The 13,823-nt window shown below is 42.4% G+C and overlaps 1 protein-coding gene across 4 annotated transcripts in view; it reads right to left on the minus strand.

Annotated features, from left to right (window-relative positions):
* Nucleotides 1–13,823, minus strand: part of SLC35F2 (solute carrier family 35 member F2) — a 99,068-nt gene that overhangs the window by 67,194 nt on the left and 18,051 nt on the right. The window lies entirely within an intron of this gene.

Raw genomic sequence — 13,823 nt, forward strand, 5'->3', positions numbered from 1 at the left:
GAAGAAATGACTTTTATCTTAAATGGAGCATTTAGGAATGAAACTGGGGGAGTCAGGCGGTAGCACAGCAGGTTAAGCGCAGGTGGCACAAAGTGCAAGGAATGGTGTAAGGACCCCAGTTCGAGCCCCCCGGCTCCCCACCTTCAGGGGAATCACTTCACAAGTGGGGAAGCAGGTTTGCAGGTGTCTATCTTTCTCTCCCGGTCTTCCCCTCCTCTCTCCATTTCTCTGTCCTATCCAACAACGACAACAATAATAACTACAACAATAAAACAAGGGCAACAAAAGGGAATAAGTAAATATTTTTTAAAAATGAAACTGGGTGGCACACTCGGTTAAGGGCACGTATCACCAAGCACAACCTGCTCTCCACCTGCAGAGGTGAAATCTTCTCAAGAGGCAAAGCAGGGCTGCAGGTGTCTTTTCTTTTTCCTTTTCTACCTCCCCCTCCTCTTTCAGTTTCTTTCTGTCCTATCCAATAAAATAGAAAGAAAAAGGAAAGAAAAAAAAAAAGGAAAAATGACTGCCAGAAGTGGTGGATTCATAGTATGGTGAGGTAATGGAAAAAAAAAAAAAAAAGGATCCCTGGGCTGTTTTGTGTGGCCTGGGCTTGAAAGACTGACTGGGTTAAACTTCACAACCAGTACTCTACTTGCTGCAGTCAGTATAAAGGACTAAATTTGGCAGCACTGGGGCACTCATGCTCTCACCCTATTCCTATAGACCTTGCCCTCAAGAAATAATAAAGGGAGGCCCAGGAGGTGACCCAGTGAGCAGGGTGCAGAATTTGAAAGCAGAAGGCCCCAAATTCAGTCCCTAGCATCCTACATGCCAGAGTCATGTTCTGGTTTTACGTTAATAATATTTTTTAAAAGAAGAGCTGGGTGGTGGCGTGCCTGGTTGAGCGCACATGTTACAATGCAAAAGGACGCTGGTTCAAGCTCCCAGTCCCCACCTGCAGGGGAAAAGCTTTATGAGTGGTGAACCAGGGCTGCAGGTGTCTCTCTGTGTGTGTCTCTCTCTCTCTATCACCCCCTTACCTCTTGATTTCTGGCTGTCTCTATTCAATAAATAAATAGATTTTTAAAATAATAAGAGATGGGGTGGTAGCACCCCTGTTACCATGCAAAAGGACCAAGGTTCAAGTCCCCGGTCTTTCCTATCTGTAGGGGGGAAGCTTTGAAAGCAATAAAGCAGTGCTGTTGGCTTCTCCCTCTCTCTCTCCTTCTCCCTCTCTTTCTCCTGTCTTTGCCTCCAGGGTTATCAGTTCCAGCACTACAAATCCACTGCTCCTGGCAGCCATTTTTTTCTATTTTATTGGATAGGACAGAGAGAAATTAAGAGGGGAGGAAAGTCAGATAGACACCTGCAGACCTGCTTGGGCTTTTGTGCTTAGTACTTTGCACTTAACTAGGTGCTCCACTGAGTGGACTACTCTCTTCCTCTCTCTTATACCCCTCCCCGATTTCTCTCTGTCTCTATCCAATAAATAAATAAGTCCTTTTAAAAATGGAATAATAGGGCAGGGGTAGATAACATAATGGTTATGCAAAGAGACTCTGGAGCCAGAGGCTCCAAAGTCAGGTACAATCCCCTGCACCACCCCACAAACCAGAGCTGAGTGGTGCTCCGGTTAAAAAAAAAAAAAAAGAGCTGAGCAGTGGTGCAGTGAGTTAAGTGTACATGATGTGAAATGCAAGGACCAGTGTAAGGATCCCGGTTCGAGCCCTGACTCCTCACCTGACTACCCTCCTGCAGGAGGGTAGCTTCATAGGCAATGAAGCAGGTCTGCAAGTGTCTTTCTCTTCCCCTGTCTTCCCCTCCTCTCTCCATTTCTATCATATCCAACAACAAAGATAAACAACAAGGGCAACAAAAGGAAAAAATTCCTCCAGGAGGAGTGGACTTGTAGGCACTGAGTCCCAGCAATAACCCTAAATGCAAAAAAAAAAAAAAAAAGATAAAAAGGGAATAATAATAAATAGTTAAGGGGTCGGGTGGTAGTGTACCAGGCTGAGCGCACATAGTATGAGCAAGTACCCACACAAGGATCCCAGTTCGAGCCCCCCACTCCCCACCTGCAGGGGGGTCACTTCGCAAGCAGTGAAGCAGGTCTACAGGTGTCTGTCTCCCCTCTCTATCTACCCTCCCCTCTCAAATTCTCTCTGTCCTATCGAATAAAAAATGGAAAAGGAAAAAAAAAAAAGGGCCTCCAGGAGGAGTGGATTCTTAATGCCAGTGATAACCCTGGAGGCAAAGAAAGGGAAAAAAAAAAAAAGGACTAGTTAAGGATAATTATGCACTTTGTTCTATGATGAAGTCCCAGAAGTCACAGTCTAGTCCAGAAGATCTAAAGGCCTTGGACCCACTCCTTGCTTGACCCCAGGACAATCCAATGAGACTCTATATTAACTCTGAGAGGCTTGTTGCTGATGTTAGTCAGATGAAAGTTGATGTGGCCACAAAACAATAGCCTGCCATCTTTACCAGGGCTCACCAGACCCACTTATAGGATACCTTCTTTTCCCAAGTCTGTCTTGATGGTAAGTGTGACTTACACTGTTGCACTGCCCTGCTCCAGCCCCTAGACTTAGTCCACAAACTTTCAGTTCCCAGTGGTTCAGTTGCCTGTACTGGAACTATACCCAAGGTACTCCAGTCCTTCCAAGGAGTTACTGACTTTGGTACTAATGAACTATACTAAACAGAGACCCATGTCCTCACTAAACTAAGAGAACCAAAAGGGTGCATGACCCACAAGGAACTCTGAATGCACTACTGCCCCAGTCATACCAATGTTACAAATGGTGTAAAGTGAAAAAGAACAGACAAACCCTGTATCATGGTAGCCCAATGTATAAAATAAATCAACAGTGGTCTGGGAGGTAGCACAGTGGATAAAGCATTGGACTCTCAAGCATGAGGTCCTGAATTCAATCCCTGGAAGCACATGTGCCAGAGTGAAGTCTGATTTTTTTTCTCTCTCTCCTCCTATCTTTCTCATTAATAAATAAAGTATTTTAAAAATATTTATTTATTCTCTTTTGTTGCCCTTGTTTTATTGTTGTCATCATTGTTGGATAGGACAGAGAGAAATGGAGAGAACAGGGAAGACAGAGAGGGGGAGAGAAAGATAGACTCCTATAGACCTACTTCACCGCCTGTGAAGCGACTCCCTGCAGGTGGGGAGGTGGGGGCTCGAACCAGGATCCTGATGCTGGTCCTTGCGCTTTGGGCCATGTGCACTTAATCCGCTGCGCTACCACCCGATTTCCAATAAAGTATTTTTTAAAAAAATCTCTAAAAATATGTGGTCTGGGAGGTGGTGTAGTGAATAAAGCACTGGGTTCTTAAGCATGAGGTCCCAAGTTCAATCCCCAGCAGCACATGTACCAGAGTGATGTCTGGTTCTTTCTCTCTTCACCTATCTTTCTCATTAATAAATAAAGAAAATCTTTTTTTAAAAAATCTCTAAAAATAAAAAATAATAAAATAAAATACTTCAACATATGGTGATTGACAGAATCTACATTTAACTCAACATTTCAAGTGCTGCTTGAGGCATGAGGAAGACAACAAGGAGGCACAGTTCCAATCGTGATCCTTACAAGAAGTAGACATGATCTAAGACATCCTTTTGGATGTTGTTAGGAAGGTAAGAGGTACCTAAGAGGGAACAGGAAGTACAACACTGGTCACAAGAAGCCAATGTGAGCTGATACTGAGCCAAGGAGAAACACTGTGAAAATGCTTAGAATGAAGAGCCCCCTCCCCTGCCCTAGCAGGTATAACCAGCAAGCCTCTACAAAAGCATCTAGTCAGAACAGGATGGTCCAGTTCTGTGAAGCAGCTATGTGGACTAGAAGCCATCTGCTACAACCCTTTCTCTGGTGAGGAAAGAAGCCAAGGACAGGAGGGCCAAACAACAACAGTACAGAGCTCACAACTCCAGGATACATTCCTCAGAAAGCAGGATAATGACTGGTCACCTCACTCTACCTACCCCACCTCATTTGCCTCCTTCCTCATAGATAGCATCCGCATTCGTTAAATTAAAGTAAATTAAGATAGCTATGAAGAAAGCTTATATGGGTGGGGGGTAGATAGCATAATGGTTATGCAAAAAGACTCTCATGCCTGAGGCTCCAAGGTCCCTGGTTCAATCCCCACCACCACCACCATAAACCAGAGCTGATCAGGGCTCTGTTAAGAGAGAGAGAGAGAGAGATTACACTTCACAATAATGAGTCTGGGACTTCAATCTCCTGCACCCCTTTATAGATCTTTTAGAACTTTAAAGATCACTTAGAAAAACCTAAAGTCCATCCCACACCCTCAGAAATAATTGCATCTTGGATGGGGGTAGATAGCATAATGGTTATGAAATGAGACTCTCATGCCTGAGGCTCCAAAGTCCCAGGTTCAATCCCCACCCACCACCACCACTATAAAACAGGGCTGAGTAGTGCTCTAGTTAAAGAAAAAAAAAAAGTGAGAAATAATTGCATTTTTAACACCTACTACTTGGTAACAACGTTTATCATCTGGACTGAAGACTTGTAGGAGCTGGAGCATTTCTCAGAGGACAGTTTACTGGCTCATAGGTTCCACTTTGCTGATCTCTGTTATACTATTATTGGAACCTTTATTTCAGTCTGAAGTTTCTTAGTTAAAAACAACAAATGAGATGATAGGTTATTTGTCTGATTGCCAGCCCATTCCAAGCTAGAGAGATGAGATTAGCAAATGTCTGAGCTTTGCTAAGGGACAGTACTGGTCGTCCCTTTCCTGATCTCCCTACCTGTAAGAGATGTTCCTGTCCAGCAGAGAAGCAATTACAGAAGCCTCCTTTACCCCACCGTCTGCACCCCATAAGGAATTTCTGTCCATACTCCAGAGAGATAAAGAATAGGGAAGCTTCCAACATACAAGAGGGGATGTGACACAGAACTCTGGTGGTGGGAACTGTGTGGAATTGTATCCCTGTTATCTTACAATTTTGTTAATAATTATTAAATCACTAATAAATTTTTTTTAAAAAGAAATGTCCCATCCAAGTGAAATAATGACTCTATAGTTCTGTCTTTGTTTTCCTTCCCAAACATGGAGGCAATCCTAAGAGGATCCTGGAAGCATATCTTTGTGGTGTCCCCTCCCGTGCATGTGGGTGAGGGCAGATGCCAATCCCTGGTTCTCAAATCCTGGGGCCTGCCTGCCTGCCTGCCTTTCTTTTCAGGAATTCCTGCCTCTCACTGACAGACAGAAGGAACTGGGTATTTCTGACAGACCCCTGCTTCCAGGGAGCATGTGATCTGGAAAACAAAAGGAAAGGTACCAGGACTAGTTTTTCTCCTGAGTCCTCCTTCCCTGGGTAAAAGGAACTAAAGAAGCATAAATCCAAAAACACTGGCCATTCGGTGAGACAATTCTTAAACATTTTGGAAAATAAAGTATATAAACCTCAAAGGTCTTAAAGGTTTAAGTGAAATGATTTCATTGTTGAAATGAAATGGGAAACAATTAGAAACTAAGAACAGGGTCACCCACTGAGGGATGACTGGGTATTATAAAACAACCACATCGTGAAACTTTACAGGGACATTAGAAAACAGGGGAAAGAGCAGTACCAATTTGGAATGATTTGCTCTAGTGATTGCTGAGTAACAAAACAAAACAAAAATGCAGGAAAGTATCTTAAGTATGACTGTGTTCTTGTTAAGCAAATGGCCCATTTGACCTCATACACTAACAATGTTGAATTTTACATGAACCCTGGCTCCTTGGAAAAAAATGATTAGTGCCCTGAGAGGTGGCACAGTGGTTGCAGCATTGGACTTTGAAATATGAGGTCCCAAGTTCAGTCCCTGGCATCACATGTGCTAGAGTGATACTTTAGTGTTCTCTCTCATGTCAATAAATAAATAAAGTGTAAAAAAGAAAAAGAAAGAAAATAGAGGCAGCTAAGAGACCTCCCACTCTGCCTTCTCCAGCCCAGAAACATCCTTTAACTAGGATAAAGCCAGGATTCCCACTATCTTCCTCACAAATGATAATTGGTCAACTAGTTCCTATCAACCACCTGAAACACCAAACTACTATCCACTCCAGCCAGCTCCATCCCATTCCTCATCATACAGACTCTCCATGGTAATAATCCTTTCAAATTAAGTCATCTAAATCAGGTTTTATTTTTTCACTATAGACATATGGCCATGTGAACCTGGAGATAAGTGTGGGATACACACCAATACAAACAACCTTAAAGGAGCTAAGGAACACAGAAAGAAAACCACGGGAGGGGGGCCCTCAGTGGGTACAGCATCTGCCTTCTATGACCAGGCCCTAGGCTCAGTTCCTAGTGCAGCAGAGCAACAGGGGCAGAGACAAATGGAACTTCATAGATGGTGGTGTGGTGCTTTGGTGTCTCGGTGTCTCTTTCTCTCTCTCATAAAAAGATTAAGCAAAAAACTTGGGCCAGAGAGGTGGCTCAACAACAGAAGGCACAGGCATAATAGCCCTGGCTTTCATCCCTGGCAATGTACTTTTAAAAATAAATATATGGGGGGCGATGATGACGCACCTGGTTAGGTGCACATACTACAGTGTGCAAGGACCCAGGTTCAAGCCCCTAGTCCCCATCTATAGGGGGAAAGCTTCATAAGTGGTGAAGCAGGGATGCAGGTGTCTCTTTCTCTCGTTTTACTTTTTAAATTTTTATCTTTTTTATTAAGTGTTTTATTATCTTTAATTTTTTGATAGAGACAGCCAGAAATTGAGAAGGGGGATATAGAGAAGAGAAAAACAGAGACACCTGCAGCTCTGGTTCACCACTTGTGAAGCTTTCCTCCTGCAGGTAGGGACTGGGGGCTCAAACCTGGGCTCCTGTGCACTGTAACATGTGCACTCAACCAGGTATGCCACCACCCAGCCCCTCTCTTTCTCTATTTCCCCCCTTCCCTTTCAATTTCTGACGATCTCTATCCAATACATAAAGAAAATAATAAATAAATAAATAAATATATGTGTGGCATAGTTTCTATTATATAGAAGTATCTGTTTTGTACTTACTAGTTTCTTCCTAGAGGAAGACCCTTACTTCCATCTGCTATATTCTTACCTTTAAGATCCTGATTATTCAACAATTTGTTCTGCTTTGTATCTTAATGTTTTTCACCCACCAAGTTGCAGATGCTACCAAGATGCCAACCTGACTTCTCTGGGCAGACAACCTCACCAATGTGTCCTGGAACCTCACCTCTCCAGAGCCCTATCCCACTAAGGAAAGACAGAAACAGGCCGGGGGTATAAATCAACCTGCTAATAATGTCCATGTTCAGTAGAAAAGCAATTACAGAAGTCAGACCTCCCACCTTCTGTACCCCATAAAGAATTTTGGTCCATATTCTCAGATGGATAAAGAACGGGGAAGGAGGGCAGGGGTAGATAGCATAATGGTTATGCAGAGAGACTTTCATGCCTGAGGCTCCAAAGTCTCAGGTTCAATCCCCTGCACCAACATAAACCAGAGCTGATCAGTTCTCTGGTAAAAAGAAAAAAAGAAAAAAAAAATAGAGAAGGGGATGGAGGGAATGGTATACGAACTCTGGTGGCGGGAATTGTATGGAATTATATGCCTCTTACCCTGCAATCTTGTTAATCATTATTAAGTCATTAATAATAAAAAAGGGCAAGTTGCAAACTAATTGTATAATATGGTGCCATTTTAGCAAGAAACATCAATTAAATAAATAACATATATATGTACGTATATGAAATAACTTGTTCTCAGTGATATTTAGAATCTAAAAGTGTGTAAAAATGAACAGTGAGTAGTATGATGTTTCAAAGGGGTAGGAAATGGGAAGATGCTGATCAGTACAAGCCTTCACTAATAAGATGAGTAAGTTCAGGGAGATCCAGCATACAGCAGGGTAGCTATAACAATACTGAACTGTAAATCTAGATTTACTGAGGGAGGGAGGAAGAAAGAACTATTTGTGGTGCCTAGCTTCAAAGCAAGACTCACACTTGCAAATCCTGCAGTCTATCACTGCGCCACCTACTGGCGGGAGAGTGTAGCTCTGAAGTGACCTCCATACAAACACCAACAAACTATGTGAGACAACTGATGTGCCAACGATCCCTGATGTAATCCTCATTCTATAATATATACGTATGTAAAAATCATCACATGGCACACTTCAAACTTCTACAATTTTGTCAACCGTATTTCAATGGTGGGGGTGGTGGGTGGGGGACAGGGTGAGGGGAGATAACTTACTTTAAAAGTTTTTAACAGGGTGCCAGGGCGGCAGTGCACCCGGTTAAGCGCACATAGTGTGAAGTGCAAGGATCCTGGTTCAAGCCCCTGGCTCCACACCTGCAGGGGGAGTCGCTTCACAAATGGTGAAGCAAGTCAGCAGATGTCTTGTCTTTCTCTCCTCCTCTCTGTCTTCCCCTCCTCTCTCAATTTTTTTCTATCCTATCCAATAACAGTGGCCACCAGGAGCAGTGGATTTGTAATGCAGGCACCAAGCCCCAGCAATAACACTGGAGGCAAAAAAAAAAAAAAGTTTTTAACAGTCAATGGTAGAATCTGAGAATTGCTCATGTCAAGATGTCTGTTCAAAGGCTGGGGATATGGACCGACCTGTCAATACCCATGCTCAGCGGAGAAGCAGCTACAGAAGCCAGAACTCCTACCTTCTGCTCCCCATAAACAACCTTGATCCATACTCCCAGTGGGGGAGAAGTGATAGGATGAAGATAAGAGGTCTCTGCACTCCAGCTCCATCAGCACCCAGAGAGAAAGAAGGAAAAAGAGAGGGACATATGGAGGTAGTTATGATGTCATGAGGGAAAGAGAGGATTGAATCAGGAAAAGAAGGGCAACTACGTATAAATGTGAACAAATAGTTGTAGAGATGATGGTCGGCCCATGTATACAACCTTAGGGAAGCTGTGGTGGATTGCAGTGGGGAGAGTGAAGATTCAGAACTCTGGGGGTGGGAATGGTGTGGATTCAAACCCCTATCAACATGTAATTCTGTAATATAAAGATAATAAAAATTTTTAAAAAGATGTCTGTTCAATAGCACCACATATGCTAAGGTAATGCTCTTTTTTCTCTCATGTTAAGTAAGTGAATAATTAAAACTATTTTAAATGTTTTTAATAAGATGTCATTCTATAACATCTTATAAATATATCTACTATCATTATAATATTCAGAGCTATTCTAAAAATCTTGATGACTATCAACCTTTCTTCAATTTGAATTGCCAAAAGTACACAAAGTATCCAAAACAAAAATACCAAAATTATTTATTGTTACTCAGAGGGGATCAATAATGCTGTGTGCTTAAATGGCAACTTTGAAGAATCCACATTACTACCATTACTTTAAAGACATACTGCAAATCAATCACATACTGGTTGAATGCAAAGTATGTGCAAACATAGTTCTAGAAGCCAGTGATATTCAAGACATGAAAGACACTTTTTGCCACCAAAATTAATATTGCAGCTCAGTGGATGCACAACTATTCCATTCCCAGCAGCCTTTTTTAATTTATTTATTTATTTATTGGGGAATTAATGTTTTACATTCAACAGTAAATACAATAGTTTGTACACGCATAACATTCCCCAGTGTCCCATTTAACAATACAACCCCCACCATGTCATCTATCATCCTTCATGGACCTGTATTCTCCCCACCCACCCATCCCAGAGTCTTTTACTTTGGTGCAATATGCAGCAGCCTTTTTTTTTTTTTTCTTATGATAGGTGAGATACAGAAAGAGTGAGAGATAACATCTTCACTACTCTACTACCTGTGAAGATTCCCCCCTGCAGGTGAGGACTGGGGTCTTTTCTTTTTTAAAAGATTTTATTTATGTATTTATGTATTTATTTATTTGTTTATTTATGAGAAAGGAGGAGAAAGAGCCAGGCATCACTCTGGTACATGTGCTACCGGGGATTGAACTGAGGACCTCATGCTTGAGAGTCCGATCCTTTATCCACTGCACCACCTCCTGGACCACAGGACTGGGGTCTTAAACCCAGTTCTTGCACATGGTAACTTGAATGTTCTATCAGGTGAGCCACTTTTTTTTCCCACCTTTCCATCTTTCTTCCTTGTACAAACTTTTTTTTTTTTTACCAGAGCACTGCTCAGCTCTGACTTATGGTGGTAAGGATGTTTGAACCTGGGACCTCAGAGTCTCAGGCAAAAGAGTTTGTTTGCTTAACCATTATGCTATCTCCCCCACCCCCTGCAAACATTTTTAATGTATCCAAAATTTTCAGGATCCTCTGTGAGGTGATGTGGAGACTATTACAATATATTAGGCTTGGTTACTGCCCTCAAATTATCTACAAAAAGAGAAGAAAAGACTTTGTTTACAACCCTAATTCACCTTATAATCTATTTTACAAAGATGTTGTTTGTTCTTAAGTATCCCTTAGTCTGCAGTCAGCTCTCTTTTTTATCTTTCCCCTAACTCTTCAAACTGAATGATGTCCATTAATTTTAAGCTGCCTCTCAAAAGTTTAGATTCACTAGCACTCTGTTCTAAGTATTTTCTAATTTCTGCTATTATTTCCTTTGTTTTGTTGTTGTTTTTCTTTTTCTTTTTCTTTTGCCTCCAGGGTTACTGCTGGGACTCAGTGCCTGCATTATAAATCCACTACTCCTGGTGGCCATTTTCCCCATTTTGTTGCCTTTGTTCTTATTGTTATTGCTGTTATTGTTGGACAGGACAGAGAGAAATCAAGACGGGGGGGGGGGGGGGAAGACAGAGAGGAGGAGAGAAAGACAGACACCTGCAGACCTGCTCCACTGCTTGTAAAGTGACCCCCCCACCCCCACAGGTGGGGAGCCGGGGGCTCGAACCAGGATCCTTGCGCAAGTCTGTGTACTTAACCGGCCACACTACCACCCGGCCCCTGTTGCTTGTTTGTTTTGTCACCAGGGTTATTGCTGAGTCTTTGTAACAGCACTATGAACTTTTTTTTTCCCTTTTTATTTGATATTTACAATTCTTTTTTATCTTTATTTATTGGATAGACAGCCAGAAATTGAGAGGGAAGGGGGTGATAGGGAGAGCGAGGACAGGGGTAGATAGCATAATAGTTACACAAAGAGACTCTCATGCCTGAGGCTCCCAAGTCCCAGATTCAGTCCCCTGCACCACCATACACCAGAGCTGATCAGTGCTCTGGTTAAAAAAAAAGGAGAGAGACAAGAGACACCTACCTGTAGCCCTGCTTAACCACTCCCAAAGTTTTCCCCTGCAGGCTCAAACCCAGGTCCTTGCACACCGTAACATGTGCTCAAGCAGGTGAATCACCACCCAGCCCTTGCTTTTATTTGACAATATAGAAAGCTATTGAGAGAAGAGGGGAAGATAGAGAGGGTGAGAGAAAGACATCTGCAGACCTGCTTCACCGCTCATGTAGTTGGGGAGCAGGGGCTTGAACCCCTGGTCTCTTGACCATGAATTGTTAGGTCATATCTTTGTCTTTCCAAGCATAATATGAATTTTTTTTTGTTATTTTCCCATTCTTGGTTTTGAACTTGAGTGATAATATAGTCTCTATAAATACCAATAATGTGAAGTTTGCCTAGACTAGCTTTAATATCTAGTATGTGGCCATTTTCCATAAATGTTTCATATGTGTCTTAACATAATGTGTATTTTCTTTCTTTTTAAAAAAATATTTATTCCCTTATGTTGCCCTTGTTGTAGTTATTATTGTTGTTGTTATTTGATGTCACTGTTGTTGGATAAGACAGAGAGAAATGCAGAGAAGAGGAAGACAGAGGGGGAGAGAAAGATAGACACCTGCAGGCCTGCTTCACTGCCTGTGAAGCGACTCCCCTGCAGGTGGGGAGCTGGGAGCTCAAACTGGGATCCTAACACCGGTCCTTGTGCTTTGTGCCACCTGCGCTTAACCCACTGAACTACCGCCTGACTCCCCTACATAATATGTATTTTCTTCTTTAAAAAAATTTTTTTTGAGGGGGTCGGGCGGTGGCGCAGTGGGTTAAGCGCATGTGGCGCAAAGCGCAGGGACCGGCGTAAGGATCCCGGTTCGAGCCCCCGGCTCCCCACCTGCAGGGGAGTCGCTTCACAGGCGGTGAAGCAGGTCTGCAGGTGTCTATCTTTCTCTCCCCTTCTCTGTCTTCCCCTCCTCTCTCCATTTCTCTCTGTCCTATCCAACAACGAATTGCGTCAACAAGGGCAATAATAATAACCACAACGAAGCTACAACAAGGGCAACAAAAGGGGGAAAAAAAAAGAAAAATGGCCTCCAGGAGCAGTGGATTCATGGTGCAGGCACCGAGCCCAGCAATAACCCTGGAGGAGGAAAAAAAAAAAAAAAAAATTTTTTTGATATTTATTTCCTTTTGTTGCCTTTGTTGTTTTATTGTTGTTGTTACTGATGTCGTTGTTGTTGGACAGGACAGAGAGAAATGGAGAGAGATGGGGAGGGTAGAGAACAGGAGAGAAAGAGTGACACCTGCAGATCTGCTTCACCACCTATGAAGCAACCCCACGGCAGGTGGGGAGCCGGGGGCTCGAACTGGGATCCTTAGGCCTGGGGTCCTTAGGCCGGTCCTTGAGCTCTGCACCATGTGCGCTTAACCCACTGTGCTACCGCCCAACTCCCCATAATGTGTATTTTCAACTGATCTATATGTCCATTAAATCAATCTTGCTAATGGTACTTTCCAAATATTCTCTTACTGATTTTTGTCTGTTTGATCTATCAATTATTGAAAACTTTTTTAACCCAACAATTCTCAAAATATGGTTCCCAAATGAGAAGCATCAGTAATACTTGAAAATTTGTTAGAAGTGGAAATTCTCCAACTCTACTCTAGACCTACTGAATCAAGATGTCCTAGAGGTGAGGCCAGCAATCTGTGTTTTAACAAGTCTACATGGATTGGGATGTCAAGTTTGAGAACACAGGCACTAAATAATTCCTGTATGATAGGGGCTTTGCCAGTTTTTCTTTGGATACCTTGTCAATATTTGCTTCCTGTACTTTCAGTTACTGATATTAGGCACCTAACAGTTTTAAATGGTCACAAGTCATGATCCAGAAGTGCAGGGGGTAAAGTGCTGGACATATAGCATAAGGTCCTGAGATAAATCCCCAGCACCAAATGTGCCAGAGTGATATTTGAGTTCTCTATCTTCCTATCATATATAAATACATGGATTTTTTTTTTTTTTTTTTTTACCAGAGCACTGCTCAGCCCTGGCTTATGGTGATGTGGGGGAGTGAACCTAGGACTTTGGAGTTTCAGGCATGAAAGTCTCTTTGCATAACCATTATGTTATCTATCCTCTGATCTAAATAAATGGATTTTTAAAAAACAAACTGTCACATATCTCTGGTGAATGGAATATTTCATCTTTTGATATGATACTAAATACACACACACACACACACACACACAATTTTCTTTAAAAAGACTCAAGATGGTCCACTTATGCCAAGTCCCAACAGGACTTAAGACCCTCTACTTGCCAACAGTATGCATTTAAATGCTGGGCCATTCTGCAGAAAAATCCCAAAGTCTTCACTAATTAATAGCAGAAGAAACAAATGGCCTACCTACACATTTGAACTCATGATCCCACACATCTTACAGAAATGTAGCTTTTGGCAGCTCCAATGCAGCTCAGTGGATAAAGTACTGAACTCTCAAGCATGCGGTCCTGATGCTGACCCTCAGCATACCGTGTGCCACCATGATACTCTGGAGTTCGCTCTCTCTCCCCTCTCTTCTCATTAATAAC

This window comes from Erinaceus europaeus, chromosome 20, assembly GCF_950295315.1.
Source record: "Erinaceus europaeus chromosome 20, mEriEur2.1, whole genome shotgun sequence".
Lineage (NCBI taxonomy): Eukaryota > Metazoa > Chordata > Mammalia > Eulipotyphla > Erinaceidae > Erinaceus > Erinaceus europaeus.